General features: G+C 37.2%; 1 pseudogene; it reads right to left on the bottom strand.

Annotated features, from left to right (window-relative positions):
• On the bottom strand, positions 473–16,569 carry LOC100523527 (annotated as a pseudogene).

Here is a 17,270-nt window from a genome sequence, read left to right on the forward strand (position 1 = left end):
CAATTTTATAAAACAGACTAACAAGGACAAGAGAAGCCAAGAATTGACCATCTTTTACTTTTTTAGTATCTGTTTGTTGACTCCAAGTGTTTAACTTCTGAGTTCTTATAAATGTCCAAGGAAATCTCTCTCTCAGTTTCACGTTATTTCTTTCTAGATGAAGAGAAAGGATGAATGGTTTCCATTTTGTATTACAAAATAACAAATTGCTTAATCTAACTCAATCTGAGGAACATTTATAGATGTGTAAGAAGTGTCATCCATTGGCTTAGATTCTTAAGCTAATTAAGCCTCCTATTAAAAGAAATGCCAAAAAAAAATATAGATAAATCTCCAAGTCAGCCATATATATAATAGGAATGTACCGATGTTATACAATTTTTTCCCTCCAATCCCACTCCAGCCTTCCACTCTTTCAGATGTTGACATCCCCTTTCAAGAACAAAGTTCAGAATCTATGCCTCAGTCTTCACTAAGGGTGGGATAAACAAGAATTTGGCCTGGCCATGGCACTTGTGCCAGCCCTAGCTTCAATCCTGGCTGGGCCTCTCGCTTCTTCGCCTCTCAAAGCCTCCTAATACTGGAATGGGAAGCTTCTGGAGTTGGTCCCATGGATTTTAGCCAAAAACTCCAGCAATTTCATCTTGCTGGCTTCAGCATGGGTTCTTGGGCCCCACAGGAACTCATAGCATGGAGGACTGCTATTGGGCACCTGGCAGTACTCCAGGTAGTTTTCCTTTACCAAATCACGGGTTATGAGCCTCCAGGGCTCCCCAAAGATGAAATACCTCCTCCCAGAATATATATCCATCATTTTCAGCACTTCCCAGACTTCCTCCTCAGTGGCACGGTTCCCCTTCATGAAGATCACTCCCAGGATAATCATCAGGAGGCCAGTCTTGGGCATACCCTGTTCATCACTCAGCCTTCCATCATAGGTGAGGCTTAGTTTGTTGATGAGGGCATAGCTATGGCTAGTGGGATCCACTTCTTTCACATCAATGCCAAAGACCAGCTCCATGTACTCAGAGGCTCTCCTAAGGATCTCAAGGTAGTCATCCTTGTGCTCTCTGATGACATTACCAATCATGTCTGCCTTTGTGATCAGCTCTCTCTTTTGATAATTTTAGAGCAGGAAATTAACTACCTTAAAAACTGTGTCTACATGAGTCTCTACCTTGTAAATCTTTTGGACCAGAAGATTCCCAAGCTTTTAAGTCTAGCTAGAGAAGAGACATCTGATGGAAAGAAGGTCTGTGTGTATGTGTGTGTGTGTGTTTGCTCTGACAGTCCAGCAGTTGTTCTGGACACACGCACACACACACATACGCACTGTGTTTCAGCTTCCCCAACTAGACCTAGCCTGGAACTCAGACTCAAATCTCTGTGAGAGTGGCAATTTGACAAATGTACACAGATAAATTACTTCTTTAATCAATGTGAAATCTTAATCAAGGAAATAATAATCAAAAAGACCTAAGTCAAGGAAAGGAATTATGGGACCATTTGTCCAATAAATGCATAGGCTCCACAGAGCCCAGTCCCTGCTATTATCCCTAGGAAACCCCAGGATACCATTTAGACTGGGATATGAGAGTAAAGCATAATCAAGTTTTTATGTCATTTGATTCTTTTTAAAATATTTTAATATTTTTAAATTTAATTTTTATTTAAGTATAGTTGATTTACAATGATGTGCCAATTTCTGCTGAACAGCAAAATGACTCAGTCACATATATATATATTCCTTTATTGTAGTATCTTTCATCATGGTCTATACCAAGAGATTGGATATAGTTCCCTGTGCTATACAGCAGAACCTCATTGCTTATCCATTCTAAATGTAATAATTTGCACTTACTAACCTCAAACTCCCAGTTCATCCCACTTCCTCCCCCGCTTCATTTGATTCTTTCTGTCAACTCTCATGTACTGTATCATTAAAATAATTTTTTTCTTCTTTCCTATATTATTGGGAGTTTTTATAGATTATTTGTTGAATATGTAGAAATCAGGCCATCTGGAATTTTAAAGCTTTCTTTTTCATTTCATGCAGTATTTGCATCTATACCATGACCCATTTTAAAGCAAAAGTAACTCAAAGTGAGTAAAATTCTTAATTACACAAATGTGAAGTATTTAAATAGTGTAGTAAGCATAATTGTCAATGGCCATGATACACATTTAGTCGAAAAGTTGAAACAGACTTTTCTAGAAATGTAACAAGTGGTCTTCTAATAATAAGATTTTTATTTCTGTTCTCCAATAATTAGTCTATTATTTCTGTTTTTATTTTTTATTTTTCAAAATAAGGCCACTGTTTTTATTTATTTTATTTATTTATTTGGCCATGCCCATGGCATGAGGAAGTTCCGGGGCCAGAGAGCAAACCTATGCCATATCCATGACCTGGGCCACAGCAGTTACAAGGCCAGATCCTCAACCCTCTGATCTATCAGGTAACTCCTAGTCTTCTTTTTCTTTAATAAATTTGTATTTTATACAAGTTTTAGATCTACAGAAATGTTGTAATGATGGCACAGAAATTTCCCATATCCATATACTACATCCAGTTTCCTATGTTGTTAATATATTTATCACACTTAATGAACCAATATTGATAGATTATTATCTAAATCCATCCTTTTTCCAGATTTCTGTAGTTTTTACCTAATGTTTATATTTTCCAGGGTCTCATCCAGATAACATGTTAGATTTAGTCATCTTGTTGCTTTAGGCTCTTCATTGGTCGTGATAGTTTCTCAGACTTTCCTTGTGTTTGACAAGTTTGATAATTTTGAGGAGTACTTTGTCAAGTATTTTTTTTATAATATCCCTTCCACTGAGACTTGTCTAATGTTTTCTTATCAGTTTTATTGATTTATTAAAAAAGAATCAGCTTTTGGTCTCATTGATTTTTCTCTATTATTTTCCTTTATTCAATTGCTGATTTATGCTCTAATTTTTATTATTTCAGTTCTCCTTGTTTTCAGTTTAATTTGCTCTTCTTTCTCTTATTTCCTAAAGTTGAAGCTTAGGTTATTGATTTTAGATCTTTATTCTGTTCTTATGTATGCATTTTATTGTATAAATTCCCCTATTCATTGTTTTAGCTGCAGGCAACAAATTTTTCTAAGTTGTATTTTCATTTTTATTTAATGAATAATACATTAAAACTTCTCTTGAGATTTTTTATTTGACTTATGGTTTATTTAGAAGTGTACTGTTTAATTTCCAAATATTTTGGGATTTTACAACTATATTTCTGTTACTTATTTCTAACATAATTTATTGTGATCTTAAAATAGATTTTGTATGACTTCTGTTATTATAAATCTGTTAATGTGTGTTTTATGGTCTGGCAAATGGCCTTTGTCACTATCCCATGCAAATTTGAGAAGAGAGTAGTACATTCTGCTCTTGTTGGATGGAGTGTTCCATAACTGACAATTAGATCAAGTTGATTAATAGTGTTGTTCAGGTTATCAATATCCTTAATGATACTCTGCCTGAATGATCTATACATTACTGACAGAGGCATGTTGAGGTCTACAATAATAATAGTGGATTTTTCTATTTCTCCCTTCATTTCTTTTTTTAAAACTTTTTAAAAATTTATTGAAATATAGTTGACTTACCTTGTGGTTTTTTCATTTCTATCAGTTTTTGCCTCATGAATTTTGATACTTCGTTAGGTATATATACGTTAAGGATTGCTATGTCTTCTTGATAAATTGACTTTATCATTATATAATGCCCTACTTTATTTCTGATAATTTTTCTTGTTCTAAAGTTTGCTTTATCTGACATTGATATAGTACTCCAGCTTTCTTTTGATTAATGTTAGCATGGTATCCTTCTCTTTATATTTAACTTCCTTGAGCCTTTATATTTAAATTGAATTTCTTTTAGACAATGTATAGTCAGTCTCGTTTTTCTATTGTCTCTAATAATCTGTCTTTTAATTGGCATGTTTAGACTACTCACATGTAAATTGATTATTTATATAGTTGGATTAATATCTACCATCTATGTAACTGATTTCTGTTTGTTAAATATTCTCTTTTTTTTTTTTTTTTTTTTTTAGGTGAAACCATGGTGGGGAGGGAAGAATTGGGAGGGTGGGAATATAAACTACGTATAAAATAGATGATTATTGTGAATCTACTGCATAGCCCAGGAAAGTCTACTCAATAGTTTGTAGGAGTTTCTCTTGTGGCTCAGTGGTAATAAACCTGCTAGTATCCATGAGGATGCAGATTTGGTCCCTGGCCTTGTTCAGTGGGTTAAGGATCCAGCACTGCTGTGAGCTGTGGTGTAGGTCACAGACATTGCTTGGGATCCCGCATTGCTGTGGCTGTGCATAGACCGGCAGTTGCAGCTCCAATTTGACCCTTAGCCTGGCAACTTCCATGTGCTGCAAGTGCAGCCCTAAAAAGAAAAAAAAATGTTTGTAATAACCTATATAGGAAAAAAGAATGGATATAGTTATATGACTGATTCACTTTGCCGTACACCTGAAACTAATACAACATTGCAAGTCAATTATTAAAAAAAAAAAGAAATCAGGAGTTCCCGTCGTGGCGCAGTGGTTAACGAATCCGACTAGGAACCATGAGGTTGCGGGTTCGGTCCCTGCCCTTGCTCAGTGGGTTAACCATCCAGCGTTGCCGTGAGCTGTGGTGTAGGTCGCAGACGCAGCTCGGATCCTGCCTTGCTGTGGCTCTGGCGTAGGCCGGTGGCTACAGCTCCGATTCGACCCCTAGCCTGGGAACCTCCATATGCCGTGGGAGCGGCCCAAGAAATAGCAAAAAAGAGACAAAAAAAAAAAAAAAGAAATCTCTGTATACACTCTAAGTCAGAAAAGAGAAAGACTAATACGGTATATCACTTATATGTGGAATCTAAAATACAACACAAATGAACTTGTCTACAAAACAGAAACAGACTCACACACATAGAGAACAGACCTGTGGTTGCCATAACTGAGGGGGAGAGGAGGAGGAAAGGATTGGGAGTTGAGGATTAGCAGATACAAACAATTATATATAGAATGGATAAACAAGTCCTACTGTATAGCACTGATATCTATATTCAATATCCTGTGGTAAACCATAATGGGAAAGGATATGAAAAAATGTGTGTATACACACACACACACAGATATATTTACACACACAAATATATATTTAAGTCACTTAGCTGTACAGCAGAAATTAACACAACATTGTAAATAAACTCTAATACTTGAATACATTTTCTAAAAAGAAAAGAATAAAAACTAAGATTTTGAGATCATTGCAGAAAATCAAATCCTCTCATATATGTATAACTTTTCTTATACCTAAATACTTTCTTTTATAAAAATAATTTATTGGAGTATAGTTAACTTACAAAGTTGTGTTAGTTTCAAGTGTACAACAATTTGCATCAGTTATAACTATATCCATTCTAAAGATCTTCTTTTAACACTACTGGCAGGGCAGGTCTACTGGCAAGGATTTCCCTCATTTTTTCCTCTCTGAGAAAATCTATTTCTCCTTCACTTTTAAAGGGTAAATTCATCACTTTTCATCACTTTCAATATTTCACACTCCTCTGTTCTTGCTCACATGCTTTCTGACAAGAAGTTCACTGTAATTCTTTATTTCTCAATAAATAAGGTACTTTCTTGTCCTGACTTCTTTCAAAACTTTTTAATTATCTTTGATTATGTGCAGATTCACTATGATATGTCTAGGTATACCTTTTTCCTTCTTTCTTTCTGTATTTACCTTGCTTAGTGTTTTCTAAATTTCCAGGTCTGTTATTTGTTATCTGTTATTCATTTTGAAAAGTTCTTAGTAATTATTACCTCTGATATTTCTTCTCCATTTTCTCTTTCTTCTCCTGGTATTCTAATTACATGTATGTGACCCTTTTAAAATACTGTTCCACAGTTCTTGGTTATTCTGTTCTCCTTTTTAAAAAAATTATTTATTTTCTTTGCATTTCACTTTGGGAAGTTTCTACTGACATATCTTCAAATTTTTCCTCAGATGTGTGGAATCTACTAATGAGCCAGTCAAGGGCATTTTTCAAGTTCTGTTTCTGTGTTTTTATTTTTTTTAAGTTTATTTTTATTTTTTGCTTTTAAGGGCTGCACCTGCAGCATATGGAAGTTCCCAGACTAGGGGTGGAATTGGAGCTGTAGCCACTGGCCTATGCCACAACCACAGCAATGCAGGATCCTTTAACCCACTAGGCAAAGCCAGGGATCAAACCCTTATCCTCATGGATACTAGTTGGGTTTGCAACCTGCTGAGCCACAACAGGAACTCCCTGTTTCTGTGTTTTTAATTTCTGGAATTTCTTTTTGATTAGAGTTTCTGTCTCTCTGCTTCCATGACACATTTGTTCTAGTATGTTATTTACTTTTTCCATTGAAGACCTTAACATATTACTCATATCAAATTCATTGTCATTCCAATACCTGAGTATGGTTCTGGTGTTTGTTTTGCCTCTTCAGATTCTGGGGGTTTTTCTTGCATTTTGGTCTGCTTTGTCATTTTGTTGTTGTTGAAATGTAGATGTATTGGGTAATAAAATTGAATAGTCTTTTAGTGTGAAGATTCATGTTAATCCGGCTAAGACGTAGGCTGTGCTAAGTGTTCATTGTAGCTATGAGTATCAGAACCTAAAATTCCTCTAATGTCTTTATTTCCCCACCTTGGCTTTCAGTCTTCTCTGTGCACTGCTCCTCAGAGAGATCCTGTTTCTTATAGTTTTTTTTTTTTTTTTTTTTTTTTTTTTGCTATGGTTACTCTCCCCTCCCTCTGCTAAAGCCAGGAGGATCTTTCTTGGCTCTTTACCCTGAGAACTTAGTGCACTTCCTGAAGGGAAAATCCATGATTATGCAAGCAAATCCTGGCTGCTGCACCTATCTTTCCAGAACTCAGGGTCATTTCTAAAAGGTAAAACTAGAACTCACACTCAAACAACCTTCAAGTCAGAGGCTCTGTTTACTAGCCAATTTTTTTTAAAAAAAAAAAAGAAGAAAAAGTATTTGAAATTCCACACCAGAGCTTAAGGTTCTCTTTGTGGAGCCCAAACTACTTTAAAGATAAGAAAGATGAAATATGGAGAAAAAGCACTGTTTCCCCAAATTAATAGCACCTGTATCCTTCGGTCAGGTGAGTCAAATACGCCATTCTCCATTACTATCTCAAGATTTCCCACTGACCTCCTCTTTACTTCTAAACACCATAGATCTAACTGTTGATCAGAGAAATATTACAGGGACTTACATGGTAAAAATAGGAATGCCCTACTTGGATGCTTTAGGCATAAAAGAAGAGCTAACTTTATCTAAATAAATTGTTAAAGGATTGAGGTTCTTATAGTAAAGAGATGGAGCATTAATAAAAGCTTTTGTTTCCTTCCAGAAATATGCAGGGATTACCAAATATGTGCAATCTGTAGCGCTCTGCCTAGGTATTCTACTTCCGTTGATTTTCCCACCTTTAATATTTTACACAACCTACTTCCAGCTCTGCTTGTGAATTTTAACAAGAGAAAAATCTAAATTTGTTCCAGTGTGCTTTAAACACCTTCCAATACAAGTCGTACATGGCTTTTTCTCCCTAATAGGAAAAAGGAAATTTTAAGACCCCAGACTTCACTCCTTCTTGGTCTAACTTTGAGGTTTGGCTGTGAACAGCCTCAAGGGATTTCACAAAAGCTCTATAAATACCAACTTCCATGTGCTCTTGCTCTCTGGCAGATCTTACTTTTCATTTATGTTTGATTTCATTTGTGTAAGTTTTCTGCTTTAATGAAGGCTGTCTGACTAACTTGTGGTTAAAAGTGAATCGGGACCCACTGCATACATATTAGCATGGTGAAAATCTAAAACAGCAACAATAGCAAATGCTGGAGAGGATGTATAGCAGCAGGAATTCTCATTCACTGCTGATGGGAATGCAAACCAGTACAGCTGCTTTGGAAGAGTTTTAGGTGGCTTCTTACAAAACTAAATATACTCTTACCACATAGTCTATCAATTACAGTCCTTGATATTTATCCAAATAAGGTGAAAATTTATGTCCACACTAAAACTTGCACATGGATGTTTAGAGCAGGTTTATTCATAATTGCTAAAAACTGGGGGGAAAGAAACCAAGGTGTCCTTCAGTAGGTGAATGGATAAACTGTGGTACATCCAGACTATTACTCAGGGCTAAAAAGTAAGGAGTTTTCAAGCCATGGAAAGACATGGAGGAAGGTTAAATGTCTGTTACTAAGGGAAAGAAGCCAATCGGAAAAGGCTACATGCAGTATGATTCCAAAGACTAAACTATGTAAAAAGGTTAAGAGTAGGGAAGGATGAATGATTTTAAGGGCAGTGAAATTATTCTATGATACTATCATGGGAGATTGGTGTCTTTATACGTTTGTCAAAATCCAAAGAATGTACCAAACCAAAAGTGAACCCCCATGTAAACTAGGGACTGTGGGTGATAATGATGTGTCAGTGTAGGTTCACTGCTTATAACAAATGCACCACTCTGGTGCGGGATGTTGACAGTGGGGGAGGCGCTGCATGCATGGGGACAGGGACTGTATGGGAACTTTGTACTTTCCCTTTAATTTTTCTGTGAACCTTAAACTACTCTAAAAACAAAGTCTATTACATTTTAAAAGTGAAATTTATGTGGAACCACAAAAGATCCAGAATTGCCAAAGCAATCCTGAGAAACAAAAACCAAGCAGGGGGCATAACTCTCCCAGACTTCAAGCAATATTACAAAGCCACAGTCATCAAAACAGTGTGGTACTGGTATCAAAACAAACAGACAGACCAATGGAACAGAATGGAGAACCCAGAAATAAACCCTGACATTTATGGTCAATTAATTTTTGACAAAGGAGGCAAGAGCATAATGTGGGAAAAAGAAAGCCTATTCAGCAAGCATTGCTGGGAAACCTGGACAGCTGCACGCAAATCAATGAAACTAGAACACACCCTCACACCATGCACAAAAATAAACTCAAAATGGCTGAAAGACTTAAATATAAGACAGGACACCATCAAACTCCTAGAAGAGAACATAGGCAAAACATTCTCTGACATCAACTTTTTGAATATTTTCTCAGGTCAGTCTCCCAAGGCAACAGAAATAAGAGCAAAAATAAACCAAAGGGACCTAATCAAACGGACAAGCTTTTGCATAGCAAAGGAAAGCAAAAAGAAAACAAAAGGACAACTTTCAGAATGGGAGAAAATAGTTTCAAACAATGCAATAGACAAGGGTTTAATCTCTAGAATATACAAGCAGTTTATACACCTCAACAGCAAAAAAGCCAATCAATCAATGGAAAAATGGGCAAAAGACCTGAATAGACATTTCTCCAAGGAAGATATACAGATGGCCAACAAACACTTGAAACTGCTCAACATCCCTGATTATGAGAGAAATGCAAATCAAAACTACCATGAGATATACCACCTCACACCAGTCAGAATGGCCATCATTAATAAGTCCACAAATAACAAGTGCTGGAGGGGTTGTGAAGAAAAGGGAACCCTCCTGCACTGCTGGTGGGAATGTAAGCTGATACAGCCACTATGGAGAACAGCATGGAGGTACCTTAGAAATCTATACATAGAACTACCATATCACCCAGCAATCCCACTCTTGGGCATATATCTGGACAAAAGTTTCCTTGAAAAAGACACATGCACCTGTATGTTCATTGCAGCCCTATTCACAATAGCCAAGACATGGAAACAACCCAAATGTCCATCACAGATGATAGGATTAGGAAGATGTGGTATATATACACAATGGAATAGTACTCAGCCATAAAAAAGAATGAAATAATGCCATTTGCAGCAACATGGATGGAAGTAGAGACTCTCGTCCTGAGTGAAGTAAGTCAGAAAGAGAAAGACAAATACCATATGATAGCACTTATATTTGGAATCTAATATAGGGCACAAAGGAACCTTTCCACAGAAAAGAAAATCATGGACTTGGAGAATAGACTTGTGGCTGCCCCGGGGGTGGGGGGAGAGGGAGGGAGTGGGAGGGATCAGGAGCTTGGGGTTAACAGATGCAAACTATTGCTCTTGGAATGGATTTACAATGAGATCCTGCTGTGTAGCATTGAGAACTATGTCTAGATACTTATATCGTAATAGAACAAAGGGAGGAAAAAAATGTATACATGTAAGTGTAACTTGGTCCCCATGCTTTACAGCGGAAAAAGTAAAATTAAAAAATAAATTAAAAAATAAATAAAATTGAAAAAAAAAGTGAATTAAGGCTTCCAGTCTGGACCAGAGGGTATCCACTCATTTCTCATTCTTCCTTCTTAAGACATCTATAAATCCAGATACTGGTGAAAAAGACAATGAATGAATTCTGAGAGGTGGTACAAAGAAGGCAAGCTATCTGGGACCCCAGGACTGGAGGAACTACATGGCAACAGAGTGTTTGGTGTAGCCCCACCCGGGCAGGCTTCCCAGACCCCATGTTTGCAGACCCCTGATCTAGCAACAGAAGGTCAAGTGGGTTAGGTCCTCCTCCAGATTCACTGAGAGTTTCTCAGCCAACATCAAGTGAGTGTGACAACATTGGCAAGGGAGACAAATTGGGAGACTCACTGGAAATAAGCAGACATGGGAAACACTTTCTCTTCGCTCTGGGACTGATACTCTTCCTTTCCGAAGAGAAAACTGAAGCAGGTAGACCAGTTTGCATAGGGGGTCTGCCCTAGAAGCTTCATTATTCTGGAGGTTCTGAGACTCTTGTCCATCTAGAAACACCAAGGTAGCTGACTGAAGAGGAAAAAAGGGCCTTATCACAGCAAACAGCAGCATACAGAAAGCCTTTTTGTCCCTGGGCACTTGAAATTCTCTTTTTCACTCAGAAGCACAGAGGTAGCTGAGCAGAACCAGGGAGAGGGACAACGTCACAAATGTAGCCTGATCCAGGAAGTCTTTGTTCCTGTGGGCCAAGGACTCTCCTCCTCACCCAGAGACACAGGGGCCTGTGGGGATGAGAGGGTGACAAGAGAGGTACAGGATAAAGAGGACCCAGTCAAGGCAAGCAACTTGGTCCTGGGAACCTCTTTATCTGCATGAGACTTTTATTATACAGAAACACCAGGGTGGCAGGCATCAGCAAAAGAGACCTTGTCACAACAAGCAGCCCACTCTGGCAAGTCCCAGTCTCCTTGGGAGTGAGACTCTCCTACCTCAGGGATGGGCAAGTTACCTATGCACAGCATGCCCTATGCCACTTCCACCATCTTCTGCCTGACATGCTTGTGGGTAGCATTTTTTTTTAATTGACCATAGTTGATTTACATTATACTAGTTTTGACAACTAACTAGGTATGCAACATAATGATTTGACATTTTTATTGTACTCCATTTAAAGTTATTATAAAATGTCATTCATATTCTCTATGCTGTACATTACATTCCGGTATCATTTATTTTATACCTAATAGTTTGGATCTCTTAATCCCTGTCTGCTATCTTGCCCCTCCCCACATCCCTTTCCCCACTGGTAATTACTAGTTTATTCTTTGTATCTATGAGTCTGTTTCTGTTTTGTTATTTTCATGTATTTATTTTGCTTTTTAGATTCCACATACAAGTGAAAGCATACAGTATTTGTCTTTGATTTACTTCACTAAGTATAATCCTCTCCAGGTCCATCTGTGTTGTTACAAATGCAAAGTTTCATTTTTGATGGTTGAGTAATATTCCATTGTGTGTGTATAGACAGATAGAGCACATATTCTTTATTCACTCATCTGTTGATGGACACTTATGTCGCTTCCATGTCTTGGCTACTGTAAACAATGCTGCAGTGAACACTGGGGTGCATATGTCTTTTTGAATTAGAGTTTTCATCGTTTCCAAATATATACCCAGGAGAATTGCTAGATCATATGGTAGTTCTATTTTTAGATTTTGGCGGAACCTCCATACTGTTTTGTATAGTGGCTGTACCAATTCACATTCCCACCAACAGTGCATGACTATTCCCTTTTCTCCATATCCTCGCTGACATTTGTTATTTGTAGTCTTTTTGATAATAGCCATTCTGACTGGTATGAGGAGAGCTCATTGTGGTTTTGATTTTCATTTCCCTGATGATTAGTGATGTTGAGCATCTTTTCATGTACCTGTTGGCCATCCGTGTGTCTTCCTTGGAAAAATGTCTACTCAGGTCTTCTGCCCACTTTTAAATCGGGTTGTTTTTTAGATAGTGAATTGTGTGAGTGGTAGAATTTGCTTTTAAATGCTTTCAACAAATGCTCACCTGGGAGGCTGCGCCAGCCCTGACAGTTCTGAGGAAGGTAAAACAAGGGCAAATCTCTGAGCTCATTCCTCAGGGAACCACATAACAGGTCAAAATGCACAAACACAACTCTGAGAACCACATCTTTATTTCTCTCTCTGGCATCAGCAAGCTGAACCAGGAATACAGGCTGCATCTACACAGCCACTGCCTAGTTGGGGAATGGGGATGGCAGGCAGGTAAGCAAAACACACCACAGAGATCTCTTACCAAATTTAAGTGTCTTTTACACATTAAGCACCCTCCAGCTGTTTTAAATTTTTAACTTAAATAACAGTTCAAACACAAGTTGATACTGATAGTTTTACTCCAGCTTAATCATTGCTTGCGGAGGGATGGATTTTTGGGTTTCTCTACTCTGCCATGTTCCTGTGACTTCACTCTGATGACATGTCAAATGTTTGACAATAATTCTCAATCACTGGCAGGATTGTTTGTGATTTAAATTTTGTTATCAACTCCTCTGAATTGTCTAAATTTACTCCAGCAAGGTTTGTCAATCTTGACACTACTGCCATTATGGAGAAAATAGATAATTCCATGTAGGATGTTGTCCTGTGCCTTGAGGGCATTTAGCAGCATCTCTATCCTCTACAGGCTAGATGCCCACAGCACCTCCACCCTCACCAATGGGGACAGCCAAAAGTATCTCCAGGAATTACCAAATGTCTCCTCAGGGACGAGATGTACCTGACTGAGAACTACTTCTTCTTAGGGAAAGAGATTCTAATAGATGTAAAAAGCTAGGTAGGTTGATAGATTGATAGATAGTGTGGCTGGTTGAATAATAATCCACTAAAAGATATTCAGGTCTTAATAAATGGAAATTGTTAATACTACTTTATACAGTGGGGGAAAAAAGGGACTTTGCAGATGTGATAAAGTTATAGATCTTGAGGGGGGGAAATTATTCTGTTTTATCCCAGTGAGCCCTAAAGGCAATCACATGGTCTTACAAGAGTGAGACATAGACCGATTTGATACAAATACCCAGAGAAGGCTATGTGAAGACAGAGGGGGAGATTAGGGTGACAATGGCAATGAGCCAAGGAAAGTCAGCAGCCACTAGAAGCTGGAAGAGCCAAGAACCAGATTCTCCTCTAGAGCCTGCAGAGGGACTGCAGGTCTGCCCATTCCTTGATTTTGGCCCAGTGAATTTGTATGTCTGGTCTCCAGGGTTTTGAGAGAATACACTTCCACTATATTAAGTCACTAAATTGTAGTAATATTTTACAGCAGCCAAAGGAAATTAAGATAGATAGATGGATGGATAGATAGGTAAGCAGGTAGAAAGATAAATAGATATAAATATTGATCAGTATATACAGAAATCATGTTTTTTACTTGTATAATACAGCTTTTTGCCCATAGCATTAAAAGTTCTTCATAAATATCTTATGGAAGCTACATAATTTTATTCTATGGACATCCAGTGTCCTTTTGGAAAATGAGTCATTTTAGACTTTTAAAAATAATTGACACTATAATAATCACCTCTGAACATTCAGCTTTGTGGGTATACATCAGTATTTCTTTAAAATTAATGTCTAGTAAAGGAACTGTACTGTCAAATGGATGTCATATTTATGACCTTAAATATATATTGTCAAATTTCCATCTGTCAGTGTTATGAATTTAAAACTCCATCTAGTAGTGTATGAGAGAGTTTGTTTTCTTACAACAGCTTAACACCTAATTAAGCAATTAAGATTATATTTTTAAAAATGCAGATAGCTATATTTTTCTGAATATAAGGGTAATATAATTGAAAACATTCCAAAAATAAAGAAAAGGAAAAAAAAATCCTTCCGGGATTTTCTTTTTCTTTGAGCACATACATACATATATATACTGTTTAAACAGGAGCAATTGAAAAAGAGAAGAGGGCACTGAAGATATACCAAAAGAGTTAGAGAGGGTCTTCTGCAGAAGAAAGTGTGAGATCTTAGAGATTAGACAAATCAATAAGTGAAAGATATATTTGCCCTCATCTAAAGAAATATATATGGAGCAATTATATTTATATATATTATATATGAATGTATATACTTAATGTGATTATATCATAAAGGATAAATATATATAGAAATTCATATATAATATTTTAGAGTAAATTGTCTATATGTGAAGAAAATTTTATTTTATATAAATATATTTATATAGAGAAATATATATTGAGAAATATACATATAAGAAGAAATACATACACTTTACATATATATTTCTTTTTATGTATATTTACATGTAGGAATAGATGCATTTATCTTTAAATGAGAGCAAGGACAAATGGAGGCATTTTAGTTATTAGAAAGTCAAGGATTATTGTAACTGAGGCCCAGAAAGGAGCAAAGTATAGGTATCAGAAAGTAAAGTGAAATGATAGCCCAGAGGAATACTGGATCCATGAAACTGGTGAAAGCTGATCTCTAGAGGTAACGGAATGTTTTAAGTTGGGGTTTATTACTCTAATGACTCGAACAACCCCACAGGTTGTAGTTGATCAACGCGGTCAGAACAATCACCAATTTCCATTCTCTCCCCAATCTGCTCCTCTACTGAGCAAGTTTTCCCCACTTTTCAGTAAGTAGTACTTCTCAGGTTTTCCCTTTACAATAAGTGGTACCATTATCCATCCAGATTCTCTGGCCAAATTCTAGAAGTCAGCACGGATTGTTCTTCCCCCATGACCTCACAGCCATTCAAATTTTACCTGTTGAGGGCCCAGATATAGTGGAATAGAGACAAGCCCTGTGTGAATTCCAGATGTACAGAATCTATAAGCATAATTGTTGTTTCACAATACCAAGTTACAGAGCAGTAACTGATTTAAACATGGTTTTTTAATTTATTCTTCATTTTAGCCCATCCTCTGATACATCAGTTCATTGTTTTCCATCTCCCATTTCATCTTTATCCAATTTCTATTCCATCCTTCAAAACCTTGTATTTTATATTCCATTCCAAATTTCATTCCATTTTTTTCTATTCCATCTATTTTTAAAATCTATAGTATATATTTCATAGTCCATTTTTCATGCCACAAAATTTTCAGTTCCATTCTATTTAATTCAATTTCCTTTTTTCCTTTAAAATTTTATTTCACTCTTCATTCCATTCCTTTTCTCATATGACATTAATTTTTTAAATTCTGTAGGCCATTAGATATTTATTTCCATTCTATTTTCCCATTATATTCCATTCAATTTCCATCCCACTGTTTGCCATTCCATACATACCATGTTCAGAACCATATTCTACTCTTCATTTCATTCCAGTTTCCTCTGCAACCAGTCTTCATTTAATTCCATTCTCTACTACATTTAAAATCCATTTTCCATTCCATATTATTTAACACTCCAAATACCATTCCATTCTCTCTTGTGTTGTGTTTCCAGTTGCTCATCCATTCCCTTAAACATCCCATTCCATTTTGCCAAAGTCGTTATTATGATGACTTTCAGGATATCAGCTTGCCAGTATTTTTTATCAAAGAATTACATATGTGCCTGGCCTTACATCAGCAGCTTCCACTTCTGATAACAATGACAAACTTAGGATATTTTAGCAAGAAGTATGTGTCTCATAGTGATATGTTAGTGAAACGCTGAAAACAATGCAAATGTTGGCCATATAAGAATGCTTGAAAATGTAGGTTCCTTCTCTAAATGGAATATTTTCTAGTTACAAAATGGAGTTGTGTAAATTTATTTATTGACATGTAAAGTGTGTTTTCTGTGTCCAAAACACAGGTTATAAAATAATTTGCATGGATAAATAATTCTACCTTTATAAAAAACAAAAACTATGAAATACATGGATGGCCATTCTACCAACATATATTGAAACATTTTCAGTAGTTACCTATGGGTGTGTGGAAACTTAGGTGCAGGTTTTCATACATTTGCTTTTCTGTTTTGTGTACTAAACATGCAACTCTTTTGTAATAATAACTAAAAATAAATGTCCAAATATTAAACTTGAAGTCTGTGCATCACAACATATTTATATTAACAGAAACTAGACATCTGTGGCCAAGAATGAAGCTAGGTCAAAAATTAGCAGACACTCATCACTAGATTACTATGTGAGCCCCATTCCGTTTCTCCCCTTTAAGAAAGCCGCACCAACTCTTAAAACCACACCAGTTTAGAAGTGGTGTGATCCAGATACCAGAAGGAATCCCAGCACTGTCCTCTCGGGAGTCATCCATGGACCCAGCGTCTGACCAGATTCCCTGAGGATGACCTAGCTAGGGGATTATCTCTTTCTGACCCACGTGGTATTTCTTTCAAGTGATAATTCTTGAGTTTGAGCCACCAAAATCATGCTGATATGCTGATTTGGGGTCAAACTGTTTACTTAGAGAGCCCCACCCTCCTAAACACACATATTTTTAGGGGCTATGTTTAATAATTGAGGAAATTCATATTACTGACCAGCCCAGGGCAGATCCCAAAGTGGCGATGCACACTCTCCTGTCTGCTGCAAAAAAGATCTGGGTTGATCCACTCTGGGAAGATGAGAAGAGTCACGTGTTACCCAGCTCACCAATCAGAAGTGAAGATTCAGCTAGGGTCCGCCCACCTTCCTCGCTCGGCTAACTCTGGCTCTACTGGAGACGGTGTTGGCCACCCAGTCAGACTAGGAGGAGAGAAAGAGAAGCAGCAGCAATCTGAATTCATGCAGGGTGAGGCGGCCGGTGGGCCCAACGACGAGGTTGCCCCTGCAGCTATCAATACCTATAGGACTGGCCACCCAGGTTCTGATGCCCTGATACCTCCCGTCTCGAGTGACCCAGTGCCATTGAGCTCCTCAGCAGCATGAAAGCTTCCTCTACCGCAGCCTCCATTTGCATCATCATTGAGGACCCCGACCCGCCCTTTGTAAACAGTAATCAGGTAAAGAGGGTCT

Source organism: Sus scrofa, chromosome X, assembly GCF_000003025.6.
Source record: "Sus scrofa isolate TJ Tabasco breed Duroc chromosome X, Sscrofa11.1, whole genome shotgun sequence".
Classification (NCBI taxonomy): domain Eukaryota; kingdom Metazoa; phylum Chordata; class Mammalia; order Artiodactyla; family Suidae; genus Sus; species Sus scrofa.